We start from the raw sequence: 13,144 nt of genomic DNA on the forward strand, positions 1-13,144 counted from the left end.
TTATCTGAAAAACTTCTTTTGGCCATATCTCCTAAACTATGCGTCCTAGAGCGAAAATGACAATAATTCGTGACCACCCTCAAAAAATTGAAAAATCCACCCAAAACCTAAAAAATTTTAAATTTTATATGAAAAACTTCTTTTGGCCATATCTCCTTAAATATGCGTCCTAGAGCGAAAAGGACGATAATTCCTGACCACCCTCACAAAATTGAAAAATTCACCCAAAATATAAAAAAATTGAAATTTTTATATGAAAAACTTCTTTTGGCCATATCTCCTTAAATACGTGTCCTAGAGCGAAAAGAACTATAATTCGTGACCACCCTCAAAAAATTGAAAAATCCACCCAAAACCTAAAAAAATTTAAATTTTTATATGAAAAACTTTTTTGACCATATCTCCTAAACTAAGCGTCCTAGAGCGAAAAGGACGATAATTCGTGACCACCCTCAAAAAATTTAAAAATCCACCCAAAACCTAAAAAAATTGAAATTTTTATATGAAAAACTTTTTTGACCATATCTCCTAAACTAAGCGTCCTAGAGCGAAAAGGACGATAATTCGTGACCACCCTCAAAAAATTTAAAAATCCACCCAAAACCTAAAAAAATTGAAATTTTTATATGAAAAACTTCTTTTGGCCATATCTCCTTAAATATGCGTGCTAGAGCGAAAAGGACGATAATTCGTGACCACCCTCAAAAAATTGAAAAATCCACCCAAAACCTAAAAAAATTGAAATTTTCATATGAAAAACTTCTTTTGGCCATATCTCCTAAACTAAGCGTCCTAGAGCGAAAAGGACAATAATTCGTGACCACCCTCAAAAAATTGAAAAATCCACCCAAAACCTAAAACATTGAAATTTTTTTTTTGAAAAACTTCTTTTGGCCATATCTCCTAAACTAAGCGTCCGAGAGCGAAAAGGACAATAATTCGTGACCAAAACATTGAAAAATCCACCCAAAACCTAAAAAATTTAAATTTTTATATGAAAAACTTCTTTTGGCCATATCTCCTTAAATATGCGTCCTAGAGCGAAAAGGACGATAATTCGTGACCACCCTCAAAAAATTGAAAAATCCACCCAAAACCTAAAAAATTGAAATTTTTTTTGAAAAACTTCTTTTGGCCATTTCTCCTAAACTAAGCGTCCTAGAGCGAAAAGGACAATAATTCGTGACCAAAACATTGAAAAATCCACCCAAAACCTAAAAAATTTAAATTTTTATATGAAAAACTTCTTTTGGCCATATCTCCTTAAATATGCGTCCTAGAGCGAAAAGGACGATAATTCGTGACCACCCTCAAAAAATTGAAAAATCCACCCAGAACCTAAAAAATTTAAAATTTTATATGAAAAACTTCTTTTGGCCATATCTCCTTAAATATGCGTCCTAGAGCGAAAAGGACGATAATTCCTGACCACCCTCACAAAATTGAAAAATTCACCCAAAATATAAAAAAATTGAAATTTTTATATGAAAAACTTCTTTTGACCATATCTCCTTAAATACGTGTCCTAGAGCGAAAAGAACTATAATTCGTGACCACCCTCAAAAAATTGAAAAATCCACCCAAAACCTAAAAAAATTTAAATTTTTATATGAAAAACTTTTTTGACCATATCTCCTAAACTAAGCGTCCTAGAGCGAAAAGGACGATAATTCGTGACCACCCTCAAAAAATTTAAAAATCCACCCAAAACCTAAAAAAATTGAAATTTTTATATGAAAAACTTCTTTTGGCCATATCTCCTTAAATATGCGTGCTAGAGCGAAAAGGACGATAATTCGTGACCACCCTCAAAAAATTGAAAAATCCACCCAAAACCTAAAAAAATTGAAATTTTCATATGAAAAACTTCTTTTGGCCATATCTCCTAAACTAAGCGTCCTAGAGCGAAAAGGACAATAATTCGTGACCACCCTCAAAAAATTGAAAAATCCACCCAAAACCTAAAACATTGAAATTTTTTTTTTGAAAAACTTCTTTTGGCCATATCTCCTAAACTAAGCGTCCGAGAGCGAAAAGGACAATAATTCGTGACCAAAACATTGAAAAATCCACCCAAAACCTAAAAAATTTAAATTTTTATATGAAAAACTTCTTTTGGCCATATCTCCTTAAATATGCGTCCTAGAGCGAAAAGGACGATAATTCGTGACCACCCTCAAAAAATTGAAAAATCCACCCAAAACCTAAAAAATTGAAATTTTTTTTGAAAAACTTCTTTTGGCCATTTCTCCTAAACTAAGCGTCCTAGAGCGAAAAGGACAATAATTCGTGACCAAAACATTGAAAAATCCACCCAAAACCTAAAAAATTTAAATTTTTATATGAAAAACTTCTTTTAGCCATATCTCCTTAAATATGCGTCCTAGAGCGAAAAGGACGACAATTCCTGACCACCCTCACAAAATTGAAAAATTCACCCAGAATATAAAAAAATTGAAATTTTTATATGAAAATCTTCTTTTGGCCATATCTCCTTAAATATGCGTCCTAGAGCGAAAAGGACGATAATTCGTGACCGCCCTCAAAAAATTGAAAAATCCACCAAAAACCTAAAAAAAATAAATTTTTATATGAAAAGCTTCTTTTGGCCATATCTCCTAAACTAAGTGTCCTAGAGCGAAGAGGACGTTAATTCGTGACCACCCTCAAAAAATTGAAAAATCCACCCAAAACCTAAAAAAATTGAAATTTTTATATGAAAAACTTCTTTTGGCCATATCTCCTTAAATACGCGTCCTAGAGCGAAAAGGACGATAATTCGTGACCACCATCAAAAATTGAAAAATCCACCCAAAACCTAAACAAATTGAAATTTTTATATGAAAAACTTCTTTTGGCCATATCTCCTAAACTAAGCGTCCTAGAGCGAAAAGGACAATAATTCGTGACCACCCTCAAAAAATTGAAAAATCCACCCAAAACCTAAAAAATTGAAATTTTTATATGAAAAACTTCTTTTGCCCATATCTCCTAAACTAAGCGTCCTAGAGCGAAAAGGACAATAATTCGTGACCACCCTCAAAAAATTGAAAAATCCACCCAAAACCTAACAAAATTGAAATTTTTATATGAAAAACTTCTTTTGCCCATATCTCCTAAACTAAGCGTCCTAGAGCGAAAAGGACAATAATTCGTGACCACCCTCAAAAAATTGAAAAATCCACCCAAAACCTAAAAAAAATTAAATTTTCATATGAAAAACTTCGTTTGCCTATATCTCCTAAACTAAGCGTCCTAGAGCGAAAAGGACTTTAATTCGTGACCACCCCCAAAAAATTGGAAAATCCACCCAAATCCTAAAAAAATTGAAATTTTTATATGAAAAACTTCTTTTGCCCATATCTACTAAACTAAGCGTCATAGAGCGAAGAGGACGTTAATTCGTGACCACCCTCAAAAAATTTAAAAATCCACCCAAAACCTAAACAAATTGAAATTTTTATATGAAAAACTTCTTTTGGCCATATCTCCTAAACTAAGCGTCCTAGAGCGAAAAGGACCATAATTCGTGACCACCCTCAAAAAATTGAAAAATCCACCCAAAACCTAAAAAAATTGAAATTTTTATATGAAAAACTTCTTTTGGCCATATCTCCTTAAATATGTGTCCTAGAGCGAAAAGGACTATAATTCGTGATGACCCTCAAAAAATTGAAAAATCCACCCAAATCCTAAAAAAATTTAAATTTTTATATGAAAAACTTCTTTTGGCCATATCTCCTAAACTAAGCGTCCTAAAGCGAAAAGGACAATAATTCGTGACCACCCTCAAAAAATTAAAAAATCCACCCAAAACCTAAAAAAATTGAAATTTTTATATGAAAAACTTCTTTTGGCCACATCTCCTGAACTAAGCGTCCTAGAGCGAAAAGGATGATAATTCGTGACCACCCTCAAAAAATTGAAAAATCCACCCAAAACCTAAAAAAATTGAAATTTTTATATGAAAAACTTCTTTTGGCCATATCTCCTTAAATATGCGTCCTAGAGCGAAAAGGACGATAATTCGTGACCACCCTCAAAAAAATTAGAAATCAACCCAAAACCTAAAAAAATTGAAATTTTCATATGAAAAACTTCTTTTGGCCATATCTCCTAAACTAAGCGTCCTAAAGCGGAGAGGACAATAATTCGTGACCACCCTCAAAACATTGAAAAATCCACCAAAAACCTAAACAAATTTAAATTTGTATATGAAAAACTTCTTTTGGCCATATCTCCTTAAATATGCGTCCTAGAGCGAAAAGGACTTTAATTCGTGACCACCCTCAAAAAATTGAAAAATCCACCCAAAACCTAAACAAATTGAAATTTTTACATGAAAACCTTCTTCTGGCCATATCTCCTAAACTAAGCGCCCTAGAGCGAAAAGGACGATAATTCGTGACCACCCTCAAAAAATTGCAAAATCCACCCAAAACCTAAACAAATTGAAATTTTTATATGAAAACCTTCTTTTGGCCATATCTCCTAAACTAAGCGTCCTAGAGCGAAAAGGACGGTAATTCGTGACCACCCTCAAAAAATTGAAAAATCCACCCAAAACCTAAAAAAAAATTGAAATTTTTATATGAAAAACTTCTTTTGGCCATATCTCCTTAAATACGCGTCCTAGAGCGAAAAGGACGATAATTCGTGACCACCATCAAAAAGTTGAAAAATCCACCGAAAAACGAAACAATTGAAATTTTTATATGTAACTTCTTTTGGCCATATCTCCTAAACTAAGCGTCCTAGAGCGGAGAGGACAATAATTCGTGACCACCCTCAAAAAATTGAAAAATCCACCCAAAACCTAAAAAATTGAAATTTTTATATGAAAAGCTTCTTTTGGCCACATGTCCTTAAATATGCGTCCTAGAGAGAAAAGGACGATAATTCGTGACCACCCTCAAAAAATTGAAAAATCCACCCAAAACCTAAACAAATTGACATTTTTACATGAAAACCTTCTTCTGGCCATATCTCCTAAACTAAGCGTCCTAGAGCGAAAAGGATGAAAATTCGTGACCACCCTCAAAAAATTGAGAAATCCACCCAAAACCTAAAAAAATTGAAATTTTTATATGAAAAACTTCTTTTGGCCACATGTCCTTAAATATGCGTCCTAGAGAGAAAAGGACGATAATTCGTGACCACCCTCAAAAATTTGAAAAATTCATCCAAAACCTAAAAAAAATTGAAATTTTTATATGAAAAACTTCTTTTGGCCATATCTCCTTAAATACGCGTCTTAGAGCGAAAAGGACGATAATTCGTGACCACCATCAAAAAATTGAAAAATCCACCGAAAAACGAAACAATTGAAATTTTTATATGAAAACTTCTTTTGGCCATATCTCCTAAACTAAGCGTCCTAGAGCGGAGAGGACAATAATTCACCAAAAACCTAAACAAATTGAAATTTTTATATGAAAAACTTCTTTTGGCCATATCTCCTAAACTAAGCGTCCTAGAGCGAAAAGGACAATAATTCGTGACCACCCTCAAAAAATTGAAAAATCCACCCAAAACCTAAACAAATTGAAATTTTTACATGAAAACCTTCTTCTGGCCATATCTCCTAAACTAAGCGTCCTAGAGCGAAAAGGACGATAATTCGTGACCACCCTCAAAGAATTGCAAAATCCACCCAAAACCTAAACAAATTGAAATTTTTATATGAAAACCTTCTTTTGGCCATATCTCCTAAACTAAGCGTCCTAGAGCGAAAAGGACAATAATTCGTGACCACCCTTAAAAAATTGAAAAATCCACCCAAAACCTAAAAAAATTTAAATTTTTATATAAAAAATTTCTTTTGGCCATATCTCCATAAATATGCGTCCTAGAGCGAAAAGGACGATAATTCGTGACCACCATCAAAAAATTGAAAAATCCACCCAAAACCTAAACAAATTTAAATTTTTATCTGAAAAACTTCTTTTGGCAATATCTCCTTAAATATGCGTCCTAGAGCGAAAAGGACGATAATTCGTGACCACCCTCAAAAAAATGAAAAATCAACCCAAAACCTAAAAAAATTTAAATTTTTATCTGAAAAACTTCTTTTGGCAATATCTCCTTAAATATGCGTCCTAGAGCGAAAAGGACGATAATTCGTGACCACCCTCAAAAAAATGAAAAATCAACCCAAAACCTAAACAAATTGAAATTTTTACATGAAAACCTTCTTTTGGCCATATCTCCTAAACTAAGCGTCCTAGAGCGAAAAGGACGGTAATTCGTGACCACCCTCAAAAAATTGAAAAATCCACCCAAAATCTAAAAAATTTAAATTTTTATATGAAAAACTTCTTTTGGCCATATCTCCTAAACTAAGCGTCCTATAGCGGAAAGGACAATAATTCGTGACCACCCTCAAAAAATTTAAAAATCCACCAAAAACCTAAAAAAAATTGAAATTTTTATATGAAAAACTTATTTTGGCCATATCTCCTTAAATATGAGTCCTAGACCGAAAAGGACTTTAATTCGTGACCACCCTCAAAAAATTGAAAAATCCACCCAAAACCTAAAAAATTGAAATTTTTACATGAAAAACTTCTTTTGGCCATAACTCCTTAAATATGCGTCCTAGAGCGAAAAGGACGATAATTCGTGACCACCCTCAAAAAATTGAAAAATTCACCCAAAACCTAAAAAAATTGAAATTTTTATATGAAAAACTTCTTTTGGCCATATCTCCTTAAATACGCGTCCTAGAGCGAAAAGGACGATAATTCGTGACCACCATCAAAAAATTGAAAAATCCACCGAAAAACGAAACAATTGAAATTTTTATATGAAAACTTCTTTTGGCCATATCTCCTATACTAAACGTCCTAGAGCGAAAAGGACGATAATTAGTGACCACCCTCAAAAAATTGAAAAATTCACCCAAAACCTAAACAAATTGAAATTTTTACATGAAAACCTTCTTTTGGCCATATCTCCTTAAATATGCGTCCTAGAGCGAAAAGGACGATAATTCGTGACCACCCTCAAAAAGTTGAAAAATCCACCCAAAACCTAAAAAAATTGAAATTTTTATATGAAAAACTTCTTTTGGACATATCTCTTTAAATATGCGTCCTAGAGCGAAAAGGACGATAATTCGTGACCACCCTCAAAAAATTTAAAAATCCACCCAAAACCTAAACAAATTTAAATTTTTATATGAAAACCTTCTTTTGGCCATATCTCCTAAACTAAGCGTCCTAGAGCGAAAAGGACAATAATTCGTGACCACCCTAAAAAATTGAAAAATCCACCCAAAACCTAAAAAATTCAAATTTTTATATGAAACCCTTCGTGTGGCGATATCTCCTAAACTAAGCGTCCTAGAGCGAAAAGGACAATAATTCGTGACAACCCTCAAAAAATTGAAAAATCCACCCAAAACCTAAAAAAATTGAAATTTTTATATGAAAAACTTCTTTTGGCCATATCTCCATAAATATGCGTAAAAAATTGAAAAATCCACCAAAAACCTAAAAAAATTTAAATTTTTATATGAAAAACTTATTTTGGCCATATCTCCTTAAATATGCGTCCGGACTTTAATTCGTGACCACCCTCAAAAAATTTAAAAATCCACCCAAAACCTAAAAAAATTGAAATTTTTACATGAAAAACTTCTTTTGGCCATATCTCCTTAAATATGCGTCCTAGAGCGAAAAGGACGATAATTCATGACCACCCTCAAAAAATTGAAAAATTCACCCAAAACCTAAAAAAATTGAAATTTTTATATGAAAAACTTCTTTTGGCCATATCTCCTTAAATACGCGTCCTAGAGCGAAAAGGACGATAATTCGTGACCACCATCAAAAAATTGAAAAATCCACCGAAAAACGAAACAATTGAAATTTTTATATGAAAACTTCTTTTGGCCATATCTCCTAAACTAAGCGTCCTAGAGCGAAAAGGACGATAATTCGTGACCACCCTCAAAAAATTGAAAAATTCACCCAAAACCTAAAAAAAATTGAAATTTTTATATGAAAAACTTCTTTTGGCCATATCTCCTTAAATACGCGTCCTAGAGCGAAAAGGACGATAATTCGTGACCACCATCAAAAAATTGAAAAATCCACCGAAAAACGAAACAATTGAAATTTTTATATGTAACTTCTTTTGGCCATATCTCCTAAACTAAGCGTCCTAGGGCGGAGAGGACAATAATTCGTGACCACCCTCAAAAAATTGAAAAATCCACCAAAAACCTAAACAAATTTAAATTTTTATATGAAAAACTTCTTTTGGCCATATCTCCTTAAATATGCGTCCTAGAGCGAAAAGGACTTTAATTCGTGACCACCCTCAAAAATTTGAAAAATCCACCCAAAACCTAAAAAAATTGAAATTTTTATATGAAAAACTTCTTTTGGCCACATGTCCTTAAATATGCGTCCTAGAGCGAAAAGGACAATAATTCGTGACCACCCTCAAAAAATTGAAAAATCCACCCAAAACCTAAAAAAATTTAAATTTTTATATGAAGACCTTCTTTTGGCCATATCTCCTAAACTAAGCGTCCTAGAGCGAAAAGGACAATAATTAGTGACCACCTTCAAAAAATTGAAAAATCCACCCAAATCCTAAAAAAATTGAAATTTTTATATGAAAAACTTATTTTGGCCATATCTCCTTAGATATGCGTCCTAGAGCGAAAAGGACGATAATTCGTGACCACCCTCAAAAAATTGAAAAATCCACCCAAAACCTATAAAATTGAAATTTTTATATGAAAAACTTCTTTTGGCCATATCCCCTAAACTAAGCGTCCCAGAGCGAAAAGGACGACAATTCGTGACCACCCTCAAAAAAATGACAAATCCACCCGAAACCTAAAAAAATTTAAATTTGTATATGAAAAACTTCTTTTGGCCATATCTCCTAAACTAAGCGTCCTAGAGCGAAAAGGACAGTAATTCGTGACCACCCTCAAAAAATTGAAAAATCCACCCAAAACCTAAAAAATTGAAATTTTTATATGAAAAACTTCTTTTGGCCATATCTCCTAAACTAAGCGTCCCAGAGCGAAAAGGACAATAATTCGTGACAACCCTCAAAAAATTGAAAAATCCACCCAAAACCTAAAAAAATTGAAATTTTTATATGAAAAACTTCTTTTGGCCATATCTCAATAAATATGCGTCCTAGAGCGAAAAGGACGATAATTCGTGACCACCCTCAAAAAATTAAAAAATCCACCCAAAACCTAAAAAAATTTAAATTTGTATATGAAAAACTTCTTTTGGCCATATCTCCTTAAATATGCGTCCTAGAGCGAAAAGGACAATAATTCGTGACCACCCTCAAAAAATTGAAAAATCCACCCAAAACCTAAACAAATTGAAATTTTTACATGAAAACCTTCTTTTGGCCATATCTCCTAAACTAAGCGTCCTAAAGCGAAAAGGACGATAATTCGTGACCACCCTCAAAAAATTGCAAAATCCACCAAAAACCTAAACAAATTGAAATTTTTATATGAAAACCTTCTTTTGGCCATATCTCCTAAACTAAGCGTCCTAGAGCGAAAAGGACGATAATTCGTGACCACCCTCAAAAAATTGAAAAATCCACCCAAAATCTAAAAAACTGAAATTTTTATATGAAAACCTTCTTTTGGCCATATCTCCTAAACTAAGCGTCCTAGAGCGAAGAGGACGATAATTCGTGACCACCCTCAAAAAATTTAAAAATCCACCCAAAACCTAAAAAATTTAAATTTTTATCTGAAAAACTTCTTTTGGCCATATCTCCTTAAATACGCGTCCTAGAGCGAAAAGGACAATATTTCGTGACCACCATCAAAAAATTGAAAAATCCACCCAAAACCTAAATAAATTGAAATTTATATATGAAAACCTTCTTTTGGCCATATCTCCTAAACTAAGCGTCCTAGAGCGAAAAGGACGATAATTCGTGACCACCCTCAGAAAATTGAAAAATCCACCCAAAACCTAAACAAATTGAAATTTTTATATGAAAAACTTCTTTTGGCCATATCTCCTAAACTAAGCGTCCTAGAGCGAAGAGGACGATAATTCGTGACCACCCTCAAAAAAAGTAGAAATCAACCCAAAACCTAAAAAAATGAAATTTTTATATGAAAAGCTTCTTTTGGCCATATCTCCTAAACGAACCGTCCTAGAGCGAAGAGGACGTTAATTCGTGACCACCCTCAAAAAAAGTAGAAATCAACCCAAAACCTAAAAAAAATTTAAATTTTTATATGAAAAACTTCTTTTGGCCATATCTCCTAAACTAAGCGTCCTAGAGCGAAAAGGACCATAATTCGTGACCACCCTCAAAAAATTGAAAAATCCACCCAAAACCTAAAAAATTGAAATTTTTATATGAAAACTTCTTTTGGCCATATCTCCAAACTAAGCGTCCTAGAGCGAAAAGGACAATAATTCGTGACCACCCTAAAAAATTGAAAAATCCACCCAAAACCTAAAAAATTGAAATTTTTATATGAAAAACTTCTTTTGCCCATATCTCCTAAACTAAGCGTCCTAGAGCGGAGAGGACAATAATTCGTGACCACCCTCAAAAAATTGAAAAATCCACCCACAACCTAAAAAAATTGAAATTTTTATATGAAAAACTTCGTTTGGCCATATCTCCTTAAATACGCGTCTTAGAGCGGAAAAGGACGATAATTCGTGACCACCCTCAAAAAATTGAAAAATCCACCCACAACCTAAAAAAATTGAAATTTTTATATGAAAAACTTCTTTTGGCCATATCTCCTTATATATGCGTCCTAGAGCGAAAAGGACATTAATTCGTGACCACCCTCAAAAAATTGAAAAATCCACCCAAAACCTAAAAAATTGAAATTTTTATATGAAAAACTTCTTTTGGCCATATCTCCTTAAATACGCGTCCTAGAGCGAAAAGGACGATAATTCGTGACCACCATCAAACAATTGAAAAATCAACCGAAAAACGAAACAATTGAAATTTTTATATGAAAACTTCTTTTGGCCATATCTCCTAAACTAAGCGTCCTAGAGCGGAGAGGACAATAATTCGTGACCACCCTCAAAAAATTGAAAAATCCACCAAAAACCTAAACAAATTTAAATTTTTATATGAAAAACTTCTTTTGGCCATATCTCATAAACTAAGCCTCCTAGAGCGAAAAGGACGATAATTCGTGACCACCCTCAAAAAATTGACAAATCCACCCAAAACCTAAAAAATTGAAATTTTTATATGAAAACCTTCTTTTGGCCACATCTCCTAAACTAAGCGTACTAGAGCGGAAAGGACAGTAATTCGTGACAACCCTCAAAAAAATTGAAAAATCCACCCAAAACCTAAAAAAATTAAAATTTGTATATGAAAAACTTCTTTTGGCCATATCTCCTTATAGATGCGTCCTAGAGCGAAAAGGACGATAATTCGTGACCACCCTTAAAAAATTGAAAAATCCACCCAAAACCTAAAAAAATTGAAATTTTTATATGAAAAACTTCTTTTGGCCATATCTCCTTAAATATGCGTCCTAGAGCGAAACGGACGATAATTCGTGACCACCCTCAAAAAATTGAAAAATCCACCCAAAACCTAAACAAAATGAAATTTGTATATGAAAAACTTCTTTTGGCCATATCTCCTTATATATGCGTCCTAGAGCGAAAAGGACAATAATTCGTGACCACCCTTAAAAAATTGAAAAATCCACCCAAAACCTAAAAAAATTAAAATTTTTATATGAAAAACTTCTTTTGGACATATCTCCTTAAATATGCGTCCTAGAGCGAAAAGGACGATAATTTGTGACCACCCTCAAAAAATTGAAAAATCCACCCAAAACCTAAACAAATTGAAATTTTTACATGAAAACCTTTTTTTGGCCATATCTCCTAAACTAAGCGTCCTAGAGCGAAAAGGACGATAATTCGTGACCACCCTCAAAAAATTGCAAAATCCACCCAAAACCTAAACAAATTGAAATTTTTATATGAAAAACTTCTTTTGGCCATATCTCCTAAACTAAGCGTCCTAGAGCGAAAAGGACAATAATTCGTGACCACCCTCAAAAGATTGAAAAATCCACCCAAAACCTAAAAAAAATTAAATTTTTATCTGAAAAACTTCTTTTGGCCATATCTCCTAAAATAAGCGTCCTAGAGCGAAAAGGACGATAATTCGTGACTACCCTCAAAAAATTGAAAAATCCACCCAAAACCTAAAAAAATTGAAATTTTTATATGAAAAACTTCTTTTGGACATATCTCCTTAAATATGCGTCCTAGAGCGAAAAGGACGATAATTTGTGACCACCCTCAAAAAATTGAAAAATCCACCCAAAACCTAAACAAATTGAAATTTTTACATGAAAACCTTCTTTTGGCCATATCTCCTAAACTAAGCGTCCTAGAGCGAAAAGGACGATAATTCGTGACCACCCTCAAAAAATTGAAAAATCCTCCCAAAATCTAAAACATTGAAGTTTTTATATGAAAAACTTCTTTTGGCCATATCTCCTAAACTAAGCGTCCTATAGCGGAAAGGACTATAATTCGTGACCACCCTCAAAAAATTTAAAAATCCACCAAAAACCTAAAAAAAATTGAAATTTTTATATGAAAAACTTCTTTTGGCCATATCTCCTTAAATATGCGTCCGAGACCGAAAAGGACTTTAATTCGTGACCACCCTCAAAAAATTGAAAAATCCACCCAAAACCTAAAAAAATTTAAATTTTTATATGAAAGACTTCTTTTGGCCATATCTCCTTAAATATGCGTCCTAGAGCGAAAAGGACGATAATTCGTGACCACCAAAGCCACCAAAAACCTAAACAAATTGAAATTGTTATATGAAAAACTTTTTTTGGCCATATCTCCTAAACTAAGCGTCCTAGAGCGAAAAGGACGATAATTCGTGACCACCCTCACAACACTGAAAAATCCAACCAAAACCTAAAAAAAATGAAATTTTTATATGAAAAACTTCTTTTGCCCCTATCTCCTAAACTTAGCGTCCTAGAACGAAAAGGACGATAATTCGTGACCACCCTCAAAAAATTGAAAAATCCACCCAAAACCTAAAAAAATTTTAATTTTTATATGAAAAACTTCTTTTGGCCATATGTCCTTAAATATGCGTCCTA

The sequence above is a fragment of the Haematobia irritans genome, chromosome 3 (genome assembly GCF_050003625.1).
Source record: "Haematobia irritans isolate KBUSLIRL chromosome 3, ASM5000362v1, whole genome shotgun sequence".
NCBI classification, from domain to species: Eukaryota; Metazoa; Arthropoda; class Insecta; order Diptera; family Muscidae; genus Haematobia; species Haematobia irritans.